Source organism: Symphalangus syndactylus, chromosome 11 (assembly GCF_028878055.3).
Source record: "Symphalangus syndactylus isolate Jambi chromosome 11, NHGRI_mSymSyn1-v2.1_pri, whole genome shotgun sequence".
In the NCBI taxonomy this organism is placed as follows: domain Eukaryota; kingdom Metazoa; phylum Chordata; class Mammalia; order Primates; family Hylobatidae; genus Symphalangus; species Symphalangus syndactylus.
The window spans coordinates 40,690,482-40,708,762 of NC_072433.2; the positions used below are offsets into that span (position 1 = coordinate 40,690,482).

Genomic DNA, 18,281 nt, shown 5'->3' on the forward strand with positions numbered 1-18,281 from the left:
ATAATATTATGAGAAAAAAGTATACCCAAGAAAGCTGCATATAGCAGGATATTTTTTTTTGTTTTAATTTTAATTTTTTTTTTTTTTTAGAGACAGGGTCTTGCTGTGTTGCCCAGGCTGGTCTTGAACTCCTGGTTTCAAGTGATCCTCCTGCCTCCCCCTCCCAAAGTGCTGATATTATAGGCGTGAACCACTGCGCCTAGCCAGGATATTCCTTTACGCAAGAAAAAACAACAAATCTAAACAATATGGCTTTTAGAAACATATTTGAAAAAGCATTATTTTTTAGAGAAGCAAAGGAATGATGAACTCAAGATTCAGAATAGGGCAGGGAAGGCAAAGTAATGGGAAGGGAGGAACACAAGGGAAGAACGTGCAGTGGAGTGACTGTATTATAAGGAAATACACAAACAGATAAATAACAAATTACCAGATGCAGGTTGCACAAGGTCTAACTGAAGACGAAAGAATGTCATGAGTCAAAGATTGTAAATAACCCTAAGCACTTAAATTCAGTAAAAAGGAAAACAAGGCCGGGCGCAGTGGCTCACGCCTGTAATCCCAGCACTTTGGGAGGCCGAGGCGGGTGGATCACCTGAGGTCGGGAGTTCAAAACCAGCCTGACCAACGTGATGAAACCCTGTATCTACTAAAAATACAAAATTAGCGGGGTGTGGTGGGGCATGCCTGTAATTCCAGCTACTCAGGAGGCTGGGGCAGGAGAATCACTTGAACCCGGGAGGCGGAGGTTTCAGTGAGCCAAGATCACGCCATTGCACTCCAGCCTGGGCAACAGAGGAAGACTCCATCTCAAAAAAAAAAAAAGAAAAACAAAAGCCTGCTCTTGGGACTGGTATGAAGTACCCATAAGGAAGGGTGTTGAGAGACGGGAAATAAAGCAGGGTGTGTGTGTGTTTCCAGGAGGATTAGGCAGAGGTGACACTATCAGTTATGCACTGCTGTTGCAGGTTCAGAATTGTCACCTGGGGTCACCGGGTACGGGTGAGTTTTCACTGTGACGGGGCTGGGAAACACCCCTGGCCCAGCCATGTTCAGTCACTGGTCTCTGTGCGGTGGCTGGCCCTTGGTGTCCTCTCCCCCTGGTCTTTGCCAGGCCTGCCCCTGCCACCTGCCCTGGTACAGACTCCCAGTTCCTGTGTTCTCAGACAGGATCAGCCCTGCCCCGCCCAACCCAGACTAGGCGGATGCTGGGTGTATATAGGAAATCTTGCACAGCAGGAGTTCCAGGCACACTACCAGAAACCATGCAGTTTGGTCACCAAGCCCGTAGGCCTAGACACCTTCTCTCCTGCTCTGCGGGGAACCCAAGGGGAAGTGCTCTCAGACAGCTGAGCTGCCACAGCAGAGCTGCCTGCTGTCACAGCCAGGCCCCACTGGCCACGTGCTGAAGCAAGCACTTTTTCCTTAAGATAAAGTCTCCTCCAGGCCCCCAAGGCTGACATCAGGCAGAGGCACACATTGTTAGGCCCAGTCATTGACAGACTTCATGGACAGAACTCACTGGGACACTCACAGTCGAACCAAAGCCATTCCCTGGTTCTCTTTTGTGCTTCTGCTGGTGGATCAGAGCTCTCAAGGCTCTGAGAGCTGCTTCCATGCCCCTCACCACAATACCCCAAAACAATCATCAGTGTCCATCATGAGAGAGCACAGAAACGAGCCAGGAGGACCCTAGATCAAGTTGTACCTGGCCACTTTCTAGCTATCTCCATTAGCTTAATTCTCTAAGCCTCAGCTTTCTATCTATACAATGCGGACAATCATACTGCCTTTGCCTGATTGAAAGGCATTAGTGAGAACAACATGACACAATGGGGAAGAAAGTGCTTATCAAACAGAAAGGTGTGGTACGTGTGTACTAGAATGTAAGCCCCTGGAAGGCAGGAACCTTGTATGACTCGTTCACTGCCCTACTCTAAGGGTCAAGGACAATGCCTGGCACATAGCAGGTGCTCAATAAATAGTTCTTGAATGAGTGAATTGTGTTATGACAGATTAGAGTAAAAATAATGATGATGATGATAATCCCTAACATTAATTGCATCTTGGCTATGTGCCATGCCTAGTGCTTAGGGCTGTAATAGATAATCCTATCTAAGCTTTACAACAACCCAGTAAATGGGGGTACTATTGTTATTCACATTCTGCAGATGAGCTAATGCGATTCAGAGAAGTCAGTGATTTTCCTAAGGCCACATAGCTAGCTGAATAGGTTGTTGACCAAAGTGATATGAATTTGCAGATTCAGAGAGGCTCACCACCTAAAAATGGAACATAGGGGTGGCCCTAGTGCCTGAGAGGCAATGATGAGAGTCACTGAATTTTGATATCTTTCTCACTCTTCAAGAATCCAATATTAAAGTGCAGATGCAGCAGGGCATGATGGCTCATGCCTGTAATCCCAACACTTTGGGAGGCAAAGGCAGGAGGATGGCTTGAGCTCAGGAGTTTGAGACCACCCCTGGCAACATAGTGAGATCCCGTTTTTACAAAGAATGCAAAAATTAGCTGGGTGTGGTGGTGCACACCTGTAGTCCCAGGTATTCGAGAGGCTGAAATGGCAGGATCACTTAAGGTTGAGAGATTGAGGCTGCAGGGAGCCTTGGTCACACCACTGCACTCCAGCCTGGATGACAAAGTGAGATCCTGTCTCAAAATAAATAAATAAATAAATAATAAAAAAGGTGCAGGTGCCTCTGGAAAACAGTCGAATCTAAATTTCCAATCAGGAAATAATCTAGTTTATCTGTTTGCTTCCTAAGTGTGGACAGTGGGGTTCTTTTGCAGGGATGGGATTTAGGGTGGGTAGGGGTTACACATAACAGACATAGAGTTTGCCAGGGAGGGAGCTGAGAAGGCACTCAAGATGAATGTTGACTGTTTTTATTGAGAACTGGCCTAGGACTTCAGGAGGGCAAAAGGCTGTTTGGGCTCCCAAATCACCTTCATGGGGCATCTGTCACCCAGCAGCCCAAGGGCCCTGGAAGGTAAAGAGCTGAGTGACAACAGTTGTTTGTCTCCGAGAGAGGTAGCAGTACAGAGACATTATCAAAGGGGGTTTTCTTTTATGTTTGCATATCTTATGATAAGCATGTATTTGCATATCACCTATGGAGTTAAAAGTATATTTAAATAAATGAAAAACTAGAAATGGGAGTGGAAGAAGGTTGAGAAAAGGTCATGGGTTGGATTCTCCAAAGCAACACAGCTTCCAAGACCGTACAGCCTGCGCCAGGCTGCAGCTCTCCAGGGCTTGGCTGATTTACTGGAGATGAACGGCAGCCCCCAGTCTTCCCAGGGTATGACAGCCAATGAGCCTGATCCACAGCTGGGGGGGAAGTATTTGCCTTTGCAGTTGGCAGCATCTCCCTGCCTCCAAGCCTTCCTCATGAGAGACTCATTATGCAGTTTGGTCACATGCCCTATGCATTTTAATGAATGAGTCAGGGGACAGACTCGATTTGAAAGAGGAATCGCTGCTCTCGGCTGGGTGAAGGGCTCTCAAGGGATGCTCTTGCAGCTTGGATATCACAAGAAAAGGAAAGGAGGAAGCTCTTTCCATTTAGCAAGAAGAAAAGGAGGTCTGAAGAAGGAAGGTCAAAAGGAAGGAAGGAGAGAAGGAAGGGAGGGAGGGAGGAAGGAGAGAGGGAAAATGGAAGGGACAGAAATAACTGCCTGGAGTTCAGAAAACAGTCCTTGAACAGATGCTGCCCACCAGGCACTCGTTTGCTCCTTTATCCTCCACTTATTTATTCCAAACATTTAGTGCTGTGTAAGTGCCAGGACCACACTAGGCATGGGAGTTATAAGACAAATGAAACAGAGTCTTTGTCCAAAAGGAGTTTGCAGGAAACCAAACCAGTTTGGTCATGTCAGAGTAACTACGGCAGGGGTTTAATTTGGGAGGTGGGATGAGCAAAAGGAGACGGCGTTCGCCTCCTCCCTGTGAGTACACCCATGGGAAGGCAGGGGATCCCTGACTCCAGGGCCACCATTTCTTAAGCACTTCCCACCTGCCAGATGTAGGGGTGAGGACATCACAGTTAGTATCTCCCTGAATCCTCATAATCATCCCAGGAGGCAGATCCTGTTACTGTCACATTTTTTACAGATGAGGAAACTGAAGCAGAGAGAGCAGCTTGCCCAAGGTCGCCCGGGGATTTGAACTCAGTTCTGTCTGACTCCAGCGTTCTTGGCAGCTCAGTTCTATGCTGTCAGCCAACCACTGGATGGGGAATGCTGGAGAAGGCCTTTCCCTTCCCAGGCTTTCTTCCAAGAACACTCTGAACCCCCAGGAGGAAGGGGTTGGTGTGGATCCAGATGGAGTCAGCGCCAACCAGCCTGGGAGCAGATCTGAAACCTCACTGAGTGGGGCTGTGTGTGGGACTGAGAGCCCAAGGGTGGGGGAGAGGAAGGAAGCTGAGCCTCACCGCGGTCAGTCGGGGGGGTGAGCCTGTTCCCGTCCTCCACACCACAAAACACAGGGCAGCAGATGCCTAGCAAATGGGCATGTGAGAGCGAGACTTACCCCTGCATGGTGGGCAGGCAAGCAGGCAATGTCACCAAATTACTCAACAAAGCCACCCTGGCTTTGAACTTTGAGCCAGACTCTGCTGGGGCAGGGCATGGGGGTTGGGGTGGGGTGGCACTCACCGCTGTGAAAAGGATGTCTGCCACCCCCCTGCCCCCAAGTGGGAGAACATAGCCTGGGGAGAAGCCAAGAAAATGGAAAGCCACCACACACCCACATTCTCATGAATTTTTACAGCTGGAGAGAAAGAGCGATACACAAGCCCAGCATGACTCTGGGGCCCTGGGCTTCGTGCCGGGGAGGAAAGAAAGGCCACCTGCCATGAACCTGGACTGCACACAAAAACAGCCTTTACTGAATGATTACTGTATGACAGGACCGTCATACACGTGATCCCACAGAACCCTCACTGTCACTATCCCCATTATACTGAAGAAGAGAGACTGATGTGCAGAGAGATTAATACCTTGCCACAGTCACATGTTTTCCTGCTTTTGGTTTTCACAAGGAGAGATTTTCCCTAAACACCCCTCTTTATCTTCACTCTCACTGTCCAGGGTAATGGAATGACTGATCTGAGTGGGTGACTTGGGAAGGCTTTCTGGAATGATCGGCTCAGCCCCATCCTTCTCCGAGGCTCTGTCAGGAAGCTCATTTTGTTCTCACACTCAGCTGCAACCTCCATGCTAGCTTTAGTGGTAATTAAGGTGGTATGCTGGCTCCCTGCCATTCCTTTGTCTTCTTTCTCAATGTGTTCAGAACCTGGAGGCAGAGGAGGGACGCTGATTTTTGGAAGGCTCTTTGGAGATGTCAGCAACACTTAAGAGGATGCTGAGACTCTGGCCAAACCATCCCCATTTGACTGGGGGATTCTTCTCTCCCTCCACATCCTGGCAAAGGATGCTCTTGGCTCCAGGATCAAGTTCCCTTGAGAGAAGTCCAGGAACCAGCCCTGCAACCAGTGTGGCCTCCCCTTCTTTTTGTTTTATTTTTGATTGGCATTTTTTTCTGGGACGAGGAAGACCAAGTCTTGTACCCAGCTGCCTCCTGTTAAGGGGATCAGTCATGTGAGGGTGTTCCTGGTGTGCCAGTGTCTTTCCTTCCAGTTCTTTCCCTTGCCACCTGCCAGGGCATCAACAATGGGTCCTTGACATACCCAACTGCCATCAGTCCAAACTGTTTACTGAGGAACGAACCTGGGTGGGTGATCCAAACCCCAGGGCAGGCCTTGATTAACCCATACCCTGAATGTCCTAGTTTCCAGTCCCAGTGGATCTGCCAGGGAATTCAGAGCCAGTTGTGTCTCTGTGTGACTCTAGGCACAGTCCACACTACCTTGCCATGTTGACCATGGGCAAAGTCCTCACCTGCTCTGTGCTTTGATTTCCTCATCTGTAAAAATGGGAAGACAATATCTGTACTCGTGTTTGTCTCATAGGACTGTCATGAAGCTCAAAGAGATTAAATATGTGAAACTTATCTGAAAAGGAATAAAAAATGCTCCATGAGATAGGAGAAGGGAGTTATTGTTTTATGATCTTCAATAATGTGCCCGAGGACTTACAAAGCATTTATAGCAAGCACCTTCAGTTTTGCCATTAGTATCTATTCATCTTCATTTTCTTTTATTTTGTTTTGTTTTTTTTGAGACAGTATCTCACTCTGTCACCCAGGCTGGAGTGCAGTGGCACCATCATAGCTCACTGCAGTCTCGACCTCCTGGGCTCAAGTGATCCACCTGCCTCAGCCTCTCAAGTAACTGGGGCTACAGGTGCATGCCACCATGGCTGGCTAATTATTATTATTTTTATTGTTGTTTGAGACAGAGTCTCACTCTGTCACCCAGGCTGGAGTGCAGTGGCACGATCTCAGCTCACTGCAACCTCCGGCTCCCAGGTTCAAGCAATTCTTTTGCCACAGACTCCCGAGTAGCTGGGACTACAGGCACGCACCACCATGCTCGGCTAATTTTTGTATTTTTAGTAGAGATGGGGTTTCACCATACTGGCCAGGCTGGTATCGAACTCCTGACCTCGTGATCCGCCCACCTCAGCCTCTCAAAGTGCTGGGATTACAGGTGTGAGCCACCACGCCTGGCTGAGCTAATTTTTATTGTAAAGACAGGGTCTCACTATGTTGCCCAGGCTGGTCTCTAACTCCTGGCCTCAAGCGATCATCCTGCCTTGGCCTCCCAAAGTGTTAGGATTACAGGAGTAAGCCACTATGCCTGGCCTCACCTTCATTTGGGTAACCATGCCCAACACCTCCTGCAATGCCCTGTAATGAACCACTCCTCCTGCCCTCTCAGCCCCTATAGATGCAGTGACATCAGCTCAAGTAAATACGTGCATGTCGGCCAGGCACAGTGGCTCAAGCCTATAATCCCAGCACTTTGGGAGGCCGAGGAGGGTGGATCAGGAGGTCGGGAGATCGAGACCATCCTGGCTAACACGGTGAAACCCCGACTCTACTAAAAGTACAAAAAAATTAGCCAGGCGTGGTGGCAGGCACCTGTAGTCCCAGCTACTCGGGAGGCTGAGGCAGGAGAATGGCGTGAACCCGGGAGGCGGAGCTGGCAGTGAGCTGAGATCGTGCCACTGCGCTCCAGCCTGGGCAACAGAATGAGACTCCGTCTCAAAAAAAAAAAAAAAAAAAAATAAGTGCATGTCATTTTCCTTGATTACAGTGATTGTTACAGGGATGCTCATGGGACCCTATCAGGGTCAATGAGAGTTTTGTCAGAATCTCTCTGACCCCAAACTTGAAAGGATATAGGGGCTAGAACTGATGCTGTCAGCTTGTTACAACATTAACCCAAGACTAACGTTAAAAGACAGAAGATGGAGCCAAGACATAAGGAGAGTCCAGCTGTCACATTTGAACTCCAAATCCATCATGTCCATCCTTGGAATTGTCATCTTAAGATGAGCCCCTGCACTCCTGTTTTGCTCGAAAGTATCTTGGATTGGATTTCTTTTTTTTTTTTTTTTTTTTTTTGAGACAGACTCTTGCTCTGTCGCCCAGGCTGGAGTGCAATGGCATGATCTCGGCTCACTGCAAACTCAGCCTCCTGGATTCAAGTGATTTTCCTGCCTCAGCCTCTCGAATAGCTGGGATTATGGGCGCCCATCACCATGCCTGGTTAATTTTTGTATTTTTAGTAGAGACAAGGTTTCATCATGTTGGCCAGGCTGGTCTCGAACTCCTGACCTCAAGTGATCCTCCTGCTTTGGCCTCCTAAAGTGCTGGGATTACAGGCATAAGCCACTGTGTCCAGTCTTGAATTGGATTTTCTATCACCTGCTACCAAAAGAATCCTAAGGAATATGACATTATCTCATATAATCCTTTCAACAACTGTGAAGTAAGTATTGTAACCCCTGCTTTACAGATGAGGAAGAGAAAGTGAGGCACAGATAAGCTATGTGATATAAGTAGTGGAGGCAGGATTTGAATCAGGTCTCCTGACTTCTGGAGCTTGCATCCTATCCACTGCATGAGGACTTGGGAATAGACCTGAGTCTCAAATTCACATCTTAGTCACAGACTTCAAGTCAGCAGTAGAGCATCTGCCAGGAGAGGAGAGCCCTGATTCCCCTGCAGCCAGAGGCTGAGAGGACATAATTCACTGGTGTTCTCTGCTCTGTGTGCCCTCTCCCTGGAAGAAAAGCACCAACAGGAGGAGGAACTCAGGCAATTCCTATAGAGCTTATGCTTGGTGTCAAGGGTTTGGAGGGCCCTTAATGGCTCACCACCTCCTGCTACTTCTAGAGAGTGATGCTTCATAGTTTACTTGTTAGAAGTCACTCTTCTCTCTGAAGACACTGGGGCCTGATAAAATGCAAATACATCTCAGGCCTCCCAGGGCTTACAACCTGAGCTACTCTCAGTGATGACAGTTTCCTAGTAATAATGGATTTGAGAAGGGCACCAGATGCATGGTGGGGATAGGAGGTGTGGCCCCCTGGAAGGGAAAAGGGGTGCAGAAAGGGACACCTGAGGATTGGGTAAGTTTCCATTGGTTGAGGGAGCAAGTCAACTGTATACATTTGATAGTGAGATACTATAATAGAATATTTGGGATTTGCTTCAAAATAACACAGGGATGGAGAAAGTGGGTGGAGATAGAGATACAATAAAATTGGCCATGAGTTGATAATTCTTGAAGCTGGGTTATCTACCTGAGCATTTATTTTAAATTTTTGTTAGTAATTTTTAAAAAGATAATGAATAATAAAAAACATTTTGTGCTTTCTTCTTTGCAGAGCCCTTTCACACATATCTTATATGCACCTCACAAATGATTTTTTTCCTCATTTTAAAGACACCAACACTGAGGCTCAGAGAGGCTAAGTCATTTATGCCAGGTGGAATTGAGAGCTGAACCTGGACCTTCCAATGTCTCCTGCCTTCCGAGGTTAGTCTGGGGCGGGAGGCAACAGAGGGAGGTTTGGCAGCCTCTGTTTGGCAGGGGCTGACAGGCAGGGACAGTTACCCAGTGAGCAAGTCAGTCCTATTCACTTCCAAGTCCTGCCCTAAGGCAGCCCAGTCTGTGTATAATTGGTGCAGCACAGACCCTAGGAGGGCCTCAGGGAACCATTGAGCACAGGGTGGAAAGCTCCCCGCCACTGATTTCATGTGCCTCTTGGTAGTTAAGAAAACAGTGGGTCTAGCTCAGCAGACTCTAGACCTTTTCATGGGCATCTCGAGAACTGTTGCCTGAACATCTGGGTCTGATAAAGGGAGACCCACGTGGGCCTCCCTGCCCCCTTTCCTATAACTATTTCCGCACGTCCCCTTGAAGCTCTGGGCGTGTGGCTGTTCTTTTCTTTTCTTTCCTCTCAAACATATGGATTCTCAGCTCCTATTTCAAACTCAAATGCTCTCTGCTATAAACTCCCCAAAGCTCTCAATTTCCTTTTTCCATTGCTCATTCTTTCCTAAACTGCATGAAAAAGCTTCTCTTAGCTCTGTTCCAATTTCCTTGTTTATGAAGGAAGGGCAAGGAGAACAGTGATTTTAATTATCAAGGTTAAGTAAGGCCTGATTCCTTCCTTAGGAGAACACACCTCGATAACCTGGGAGATCAAAGCTTACCAGGCACGAGGAGCAACTCACAGAAAAGCCCTGGCTCCTCCAAAATATTTACCCGGCAGGAGACCTCATACAATGCCATCTGCTCCTTTTATCTGACTGAAACTTCCTCTTTGAAAATCACTAATGGAATAGAAAAAAGAAAAGTCATGGGCATGATTCCCAGAAGGTTATTGCTAAAGCGGGTGTGTGTTATCTGGGAAGCAAAGAACAGGTCCCTGCCTGTTCCTTAGCCTGTGGCCTTGTGTGTCTTTATGGAATGGGAACTTATCCCCTTGAAAGCAGAAAGAACCCAGCCCCCAGCCCCAGAATACTGGATAAATCAGCATCAATGGGGGCAGGGAGGAAAGGTGTGTGATGTACCAGGAGCCCAGGGGATAGAAGGTCCTCCCCAAGGCAGATGTCAGGAAACTCAAGTGCCATTAGGGGCCCAGCAGGCAACATAAATGTCCTGGAGGGTAAGATGATCAAAGGCAGGCTGGGTCTGGTGGTAATCCCAGTGCTCTAGGTGGCCATTGCTTGAGGCCAGTGGTAAAAGACTAGCCTAGGCAACATAGCAAGACCTCATCTCTAAAAAAAAAAAAAAAAAAAAAAAAAAAAATGATCAAAGGCAGCTGACCAGAGTGGTGGGGACTGGAGACAGCAAGTCCTCTCTGAAAGGGGCAGCAGCTACTCACTTCTGGCTCTAGCTGATTGCTGTTATGGACGAATGTGACCCTCTGTTGCCAGATCTTTCATTTTTCCAAAAGAAGTGAAGATTTGGATTTTACGTGAAGTCTCCCAATTTGGGAATTGACTTAAGTAAAAAGTATTGCAAAAGACGATGTTATGAGCCAAACAAAGCCTGTCTAGCAGTCCAAGTTTACCCGAGCACCTCCAGTTTGCAACCCTAACTTAGGAAGTGGGTCCTGCACGCCTGCAGTAAGGTAGAGGGTGTGGACAGACGAAGCCAGGAGGTCAGGTGAAGGCATACCACGAAAGGCTTGACCAGCATCCTAGCAGGGTAGGACCCCCTGATGTTCCTGGGGCTCAGAAAACACTTTCAGGCTTCTGTGATTGAGATTTTGTTGTTGTTGCTGTTGTTGTTTTGAGATGAAGTCTCACTCTGTTGCCAGACTGGAGTGCAGTGGCGCGATCTCGGCTCACTGCAACCTCCGCCTCCCAGGTTCAAGCCATTCTCCTGCCTCAGCCTCCCGAGTAGCTGGGACTACAGGCGCCTACCACCACGCCTGGCTAATTTTTTGTATTTTAGTAGAGACAGGGTTTCACCATGTTGGCCAGGATCGTTTTCAATCTCCTGACTTCATGATCCACCCGCCTTGGCCTCCCAAAGTGCTGGGATTATAGGCATGAACCACCGCACCCCGCCAGGCTTCTGTGATTTTATCACGCTGTATCTGCTGCCAGTTGGGTCCTTACCAACAACACTCTAAACTGCTTCAGAAATCCTCCTCCTCTTCAAGGCCAGTTCAGGACCCTTTCTTTGAGTAGGGCAAGTTTTCACTTGAGTCTCTGACCACATTTGAGTCAACCTTAAGAACTTAAAATTCACCTGCCCATAGAAGAATTAAGTGACACCTTCCTTTCCTTCACATTCCACGGTCATGACCAGAAAGTAACTGCATATTTAAGGAGCTCTTCTACTGGTGCGGTGGCTCACACCTGTAATCTCAGCACTTTGGGAGCCCAAGGCAAGAGGATTGCTTGAAACCAGGAGTCAAGACCAGCCTGGGCAACACAGTGAGACCTCATCTCTACCAAAAACATTCAAAAATTAGTCAGGGCTGGGTGTGGGTGGCTCACGCTTGTAATCCCAGAACTTTAAGAGACTGAGGCGGGAGGATCATTTGAGCCAGGAGTTTGAGACCCCAGGCCGGGCAACAAAGTAAGACCCTATCTCAATTAAAAAAAAAATTAGTTGGGCATAGTGATGCACGCTTGTAGTCCTAGCTACTTGGGAAGCTGAGATGGGAGGATCGCTTGAGGCCATGAGTTCAAGGCTACAGTGAGCTATGATCATGCCACTACACTCCAGCCTGGGTGACAGAGTGAGAGCCTGTCTCTAAAAATAAAACAAAAAAGTCGGGGGTGGGGGAGCTCTTATTTTCAAAAAAAAGTTTCAAGGACAACTTCTGTTTCTCATCTCTGTGAGAGAGAAAAGAGGGAAACTGAGGCATGGAGCTGGGGGCTATTTGCCAAAAGACACATTTGGCAGGACTCCAAAGAGTGGGCAGAACCACATACTAAGTTATTTTTCAAAGTTCAGGTGTCTTCAGGAATTGTCCATAATAAAGATAAGTAGAATTTCCTTACAATGGAATGGTGCAGAAATCTAACGGGCAGAGAGAGAGGGGAAAAAACCTTAAGCAAAGGTGTGACAATATAATCTCTTTCTCTGACATTACCTTTTTGCTGCCAGTTAGATTCTTTTAGTCTTGCAATTCTCTTATACAGGAAATGAGAAAGATGAGTGGAAGGAGATGATAAGAGGAGAAATCTCAGAGCAAGGGCAAGTGTGTTACACAAATGACTGCCTACAGTAGGGTGTGTCCAGGAATGTCTGGGGGTGTGTTTGCATCCTTAGTTTATGCAAGTTATGCACCAAAGCTTTGCATCCTTAGCTATGCATCCTTCCATTTTGGTGGAAGTGTTGTTTCTCATACTTCAGGAAATACAATACCCTCCTACGGGGACCTTTGTGATTTGTCACCCTCTCTCCCATCTCCTCAACACACTGTTGCCAGTCACTTAATCAATGCCTATTTGTAGAATATCCTCTTGGTACCTGGCACTGTGATATGTACCAAGGTTACATCAATGAACAAGGAAGACACAATCATAGTCCTCAGGGGGCCACAGTTTAAAAGGGAGGCAGACGACTGATGGGAAACCACAGTTCAGCAGGGTGAGCACTCAGATAGAGGACACAAAGAGGGAGGGTGTGGAGGAGGAAGCTTAACCTGGGAGGGCAGAAAGGAGGAGCTGGGAACGTATCCTGGAAGAAGTGAGTCTAACCTGGGATCTGAAGGATGTGCTGGAATTGGAGAGGTAAAAAGCAAAGAGAATGCTTCAGGCAGAGCTAAGTTCATGGGCAAAGATTTGAAAGTCTAATTCCTCCAGCACCTGATGAAGATCTGTGGTTGGAAGTAAGGCAAGCTCTGTCCTGGGAAGGTTTCCAGGGTTCTGGGGCCAAGTAAGGGACCAACAGGGCAGTGGCTATAAGCTGAGGCTGAGAACCTTAAAATTCTTTGTTCTCAAATTTAAACCAATTGGTTAAAAGCATTTAAAATAGGCTGGGTGCAGTGGCTCACGCCTGTAATCCCAACACTTCAGGAGGCAGAGGTGGGAAGATCACTTGAGCCTAAGAGTTTGAGACCAGACTGGGCAACATGATGAAACCCTGTCTTTACCCAAAGAAATATAAAAATTAGTTGGGTGTGGCGGCAAAGGCCTGCAGTCCCAGCTACTCAGGAGGCTGAGGTGGGAGGATGGCTTGAGCAGGGTAGGTTGAGGCTGCAGTGAGCCAAGATCATGCCACTGCACTCCAGCATGGATGACAGGGCGAGATGCTGATACATATGAATGAATAAATAAATAAATAAATAAATAAATAAATAAATAAATAAATAAAATGTTCTCCTGTCCTTAAGATACTTAGAATACAGGATGGAGAACTAAGTGTTTACTGGACACTGGAAAATAGTCCTTCCTCCTGATATGGAACACCAACACCAAGGTTAAAGCACAGAGCCTGAGACAAAGTGACTTTTAAATTCCAGTGTGCAGGAGACAAAGAACATTCATACATTTTGTTCTTTCTCTCTCTCTCTCTCTCTCTCACACACACACATACACACTAACCTGGTGAGGTAGGCAGAGTAGGTGTTAGACCTTTTTAAAATATTGTTTTTATAGAGGAGAAAACTGGGGCTCAAAGAGGAAAAGTATCCAAGGTTATTGGTTCATTCATTCATTCATTCATTCATTCATTCACAAACTTGACAAATATAAACAGAGCACTTACCGGCCTCGGCAACATAGTGAAACACCATCTCTACAAAAAAAGAAAAAAATTTTTTTTTTTAATTAGCCAAGCATGGTGGCATGCACCTGTAGTCCCAACTACTTGGGAGGCTGAGGTAAGAGGATTGCTTGAGCCCAGGAGTTTGAGGCTGCAGTGAACCATTATCATGCCACTGCACTCTAGCCTGGGCAACAGGGCAAACCCCCAACTTGAAGGGAAAAAAGAGCACCTGCTGACCTGCTGTTGGCAGGATTGTGCTTGGCACTGTGGATAGAGTGGTGAATAAGACACGCCTACTCATAGGAGCCAGGGTTCAAACCCATGGAAATTGTGATTCCAATTCCAACGCCCTTCCCAATAAAATGAACTGCAGGTTTGATGTGTTGTCTCCACTGCTCCAGTGGTTTGGGTGGGTGCTTTATTGCCCCATAGTCTTTGCCAGCTACCACCTCCCAAAACATACCATCAAAGAGAAAACTGCATAATTGTTATGCAAATGTATCTTTAAGACAAGGTGCAGAACCAGATTCTCCCTGTAAGCCCCTCTCATCTAGAAACTCTGTACCCACCAAAGATTGTCCTGAACTGGTTGCCTTTGACAGTCCCTGGGAGATTTTCCATCCTACCTCCATGCCCTGTACTAGCTGAGAGCAAATGCTTTTAAAATCTCATCTTTGGCAAATCTTCTCTCTAAACACTGCCTGATAGAAGTAGGGATGGGACAAAGGTTCTTTCAAAGCAAAAGGGGGAAGACTGGAGTGGGAAGGAGAAGGTAGGGAATAAACAAGGAATAAGACACCAGACCCACTTTGCCTAATGAATAACTTTGCTGTGAGCCAGCACTGGCCAAGGTCAGAGATGACTGGCAAAACCCAACCAGACAGACATCCCTGAAAGATGCTTGGAGAGGCTGGTGTATCTCCCCAGAGCCGGGCAATGTTATTTCCTGGGGCAATGCAAGTCACAGAGGATGAAAGCTGATGACTGAATGTCTGGGGCAAGGTGGAAGGCCTAGCCAGGAGGTGGGGGTGGAGGAGTAGAAAGGGAGAGGGGTGGAGACTTGGCTGGTTTTTGCACAGACAAATCTCTTCATTTTTCCAGACTGGAAAAAGCTGTTTGGGCTGTGCGCATTTGCAGAGAGTCACGGTATTTACTATGCTTCCTGGCTCAACAGATTTCTTTTTGTCATTCAGTCAAACCCAGCTTGTATTTCTTGTAGCAAGAACTGAACAGACTGTGGGAGCTCTTCCCCCTCATTGTGTTCAAAAACACATCACGAATGACTCAAAAAGCCCAGCTCACTTGGGCAGCAGGGGTGGGTGGGGTAGCATGTTGTAGAGACAAAGACCTGTGTTTAGACAAACACTGTCTCCCCCTTGGAGGTGTAGAGTGACACTCCTTATTTTCCCAGCACACATATTTCTTGAGCAACTGTAATAACAAACTGCTGTAGTAGAAACTGATTCCCGCACTTTGCATATGCCTCTCAGTTATCCATGTTGATGGGGGTGTGAGCAGGCTACAGGGAAGGGATAATCAGAAAAAGTGGTTAATAAAAAAAAGAAAAAAACCCTTCTTGCCAAAATATGTCTCCTAAGATCTGTTTCTGCCCACAGAACACTTCTGTTAACAAATGTGTGGGTTTTTTCCCCCATGCCAACCAATTCTCCAACACCAGCTGGTGTCCTATAATGTAATTCAATTCTGACACTAACTACCTGGAGATTCCACAGGTTAAGGGCTTAGTTGCACAGATTGCTCCCACTTCAGATGCCAGTTGAAGGTCCTGGATCTCTGCGACTTCTGACCAACCAGCTATAAATTCAGGAGGTCCCCATGCCCCCCTCCTCAGATTCAATAATTTGCTAGAAAGCTCACAGAATGCAGGGAAACACTTTCCTTATGTTTACCAGTTTACTATAAAGACACAAGTCAGAAGCAGCTAGATGAAGAGATGCAGAGGGCAAGGTGTGGTGGGGCTAGACAGAGCTTCCATGCTCTCTCCGGGAGCACCACCTTCCTAGTACTTCCAAGTGTTCACCAATCCAGATGCTCCTCAAATCTCATTGTTCAAGAGTTTTCATAGAGCTTAGTCTCCAGCATCGCACCCCCAGCCCCTTTCTAGGGGCTGGTCAGTAGGTGGGACTGAAAGTTCCAGTGTGGTCTTTTTGGTGACCAGCCATACCCTGAGGCTATCTAGGATTCCAACCAAAAGACACCCCACTAACATAAACTGATGTATAATGGAAAGGGGCTTATTATGAATAACAAAAGATATTCCTACCATTCAGAAAATTCCCAGGGATGTAGGAGCTGTGTGCCAGGAACAAGAGACAAAGACCAGATATATTTTTGTATTATACCACAGTGCCTAAACATAACTCAGTTCTAGAAGTGTTTCTGGCCAGATGTCAGATTAGAATGTCATCTGTTGAACCATTTTATGCTAAGTCATTGGTTCAATCCAACAAACATTGTGTGAGCACTTAAGGTGTGCAATATACAGCTCTAGGGGTGGACGTATCCAAGCTGACCACAGCTTAACATGCATTTTGCAGTTTTAATAGAAAGCAATCTGGGAGTCCAATGGCATGAGCAGCCAACGGTGGAAGTTTTGCCACCGAAGATGGACCAGACCAGTAAGGAAAGTCTTTTGAGGGATAGGAGAAGGAAAAGCTTTCCCAGGTCCCTTCATACTCCAAGGCTCCTTTATGTATAATGCTAGCCAAACAACCATACTGAAAGTATAGTCATCAAATCTTGCTGAACCAATCTAGGATTTATGCTTCCCAGAAGCTGCACAGTGGGAGCTTCACTTTCAAAGACGACATAATGCCGTATTCAGGCAACCTCTGACCTCTGCAGGCAGGAGGAGGGTAAAATAGCAGATAACTCTGGTGATGCTGGTTAGCATCACCTGATACAATGTAACAGTGCCTCAGACCTCTTGCTCTTCTCTGCATTGGCAAAGCACAATGTTATCTTGCATTAATTTAAGGGGAGAAAGGATCCACATAGATTTCTCCTCAAATCTGCTTCCAGGCCAGGAGCCATGAGGAGTTAGGGGAATGGAAATGGGGAGGGAAGCAGTAAGGGTATTTAAGGGACCAAGGGAGTTGGGGAGCTAGGAATTCTGTATAGTCCAAGTTGACTACGTCAGATGTGGCTCATTTTATTTTCTTTTAAAAGATTATTATGGGCACAGGCAGGAAAAGAAAAAAAGTAGACACGATCAAATAATACTGTCTTAGTCTGTTTTATGTTGCTATAACAGAATACTACAGACTAGTAATTTACAATGAACAGAAATGTATTTGGCTTATAGCTCTGGAGACTGGGAAGTCCAATGGCATACCACCAGCACCTTGACAGGACCTTCGTGCTGTGTCATCCCGTGGCAGAAAGTGGAATGGCAAGTAAGTGCAAGATACAGAAAGGGAAACAGGGCCGAACTTCATCCTCCTCACTCCCAAGATAACTAACCCCCTCCTGTGAAAACATCATGAATCAATTGAAGAGGCCTCTGCTCTTATCTAATCACCTCTTAAAGGTCCTACCTTGGACCTAATCACCTCTTAAAGGTCCTACCTTGTAATACTGTCACAATGGCAATTAAATTTCAACACCACTTTTGGAGGGAACATTCAAACCATAGCAAGTACAAAGTTTCAGTTACACAGGAGACATAAACTTAAGTGATATATTGCACAGAATGGTGACTATAATAAATAAAAATGCGTTGTATATGTATATATATTTTTCTTTTTTTCCTTTTTTGAGACATAGTTTCGTTTTCTTGCCCACGGCCGAGTGCAGTGGTGCAATCTCAGCTCACTGCAACCTCCAACTCCCCGGTTCAAGCGACTCTCCTGCCTTCAAGCGACTCTCCTGCCTCAGCTCCCCAAGTAGCTGGGGCTACAGATGAGCACCACCACACCCGGCTAATTTTTGTATTTTTAGTAGAGACGGGATTTTTGCCATGTTGGCTAGGCTGATCTTGAACTCCTGACCTCAAGTGATCCACCCGACTTGGCCTCCCAAAGTGTTAGAATTAAAGGGGTGAGCCACTGCATTCAGCCGCATTGTGTATTTCAAAATTGCCGAAGAAGTAGATTTCAAATGTTTTACCTCAAAAAAAGATAAGTGTGTGAGGTACTGAATTCATCAACTAGCCTGATTTAATCATTGCATATTGTAAACGTACATTGTGCCCCTTAAATATATACTTTAAAAATAAAATTTTAGGCTGGGCGTGGTGGCTCACACCTGTAATCCCAGCACTTTGGGAGTCTGAGGCAGGGGGATCACAAAGTCAGGAGATAGAGACCATCCTGGCTAACACGGTGAAACCCCGTCTCTACTAAAAATACAAAAACAAAATTAACCAGGCGTGGTGGCGGGCGCCTGTAGTCCCAGCTACTCAGGAAGCTGAGGTGGAAGAATGGCGTGAACCCAGGAGGTGGAGCTTTCAGTGAGCCGAGATCGCGCCACTGCACTCCAGCCTGGGCGACAGAGTGAGACCCCACCTCAAACAAAAAAAAAAATGAATTTAAAAAATAAAATTTTATATATAAAAAAAAAAAAACTGGCCAGGCGCAGTGGCTCTCACCT

At 46.6% G+C, this 18,281-nt stretch overlaps 1 protein-coding gene and 1 long non-coding RNA gene across 7 annotated transcripts in view; one reads left to right on the top strand and one right to left on the bottom strand.

Moving 5' to 3' along the window:
• The window catches only part of CHD9 (chromodomain helicase DNA binding protein 9), a 278,999-nt gene that overhangs the window by 237,245 nt on the left and 23,473 nt on the right, over nt 1-18,281 (bottom strand). For 3 of the 6 annotated variants that reach the window (XM_063612686.1, XM_063612687.1, XM_063612688.1), the window contains one exon: nt 13,671-13,700. The exons of the other annotated variants lie outside the window; for them this stretch is intronic. The gene's annotated coding sequence lies outside the window, so the exon portion shown is untranslated. The remainder of the gene's footprint in view (nt 1-13,670; nt 13,701-18,281) is intronic. 6 annotated transcript variants of the gene reach the window in all.
• LOC134731815 (uncharacterized) lies at nt 7,887-17,040 on the top strand. Its single transcript, XR_010114409.1, has 3 exons — nt 7,887-7,916; nt 8,877-8,969; nt 16,996-17,040. It is a non-coding gene; the product is annotated as an uncharacterized lncRNA (long non-coding RNA).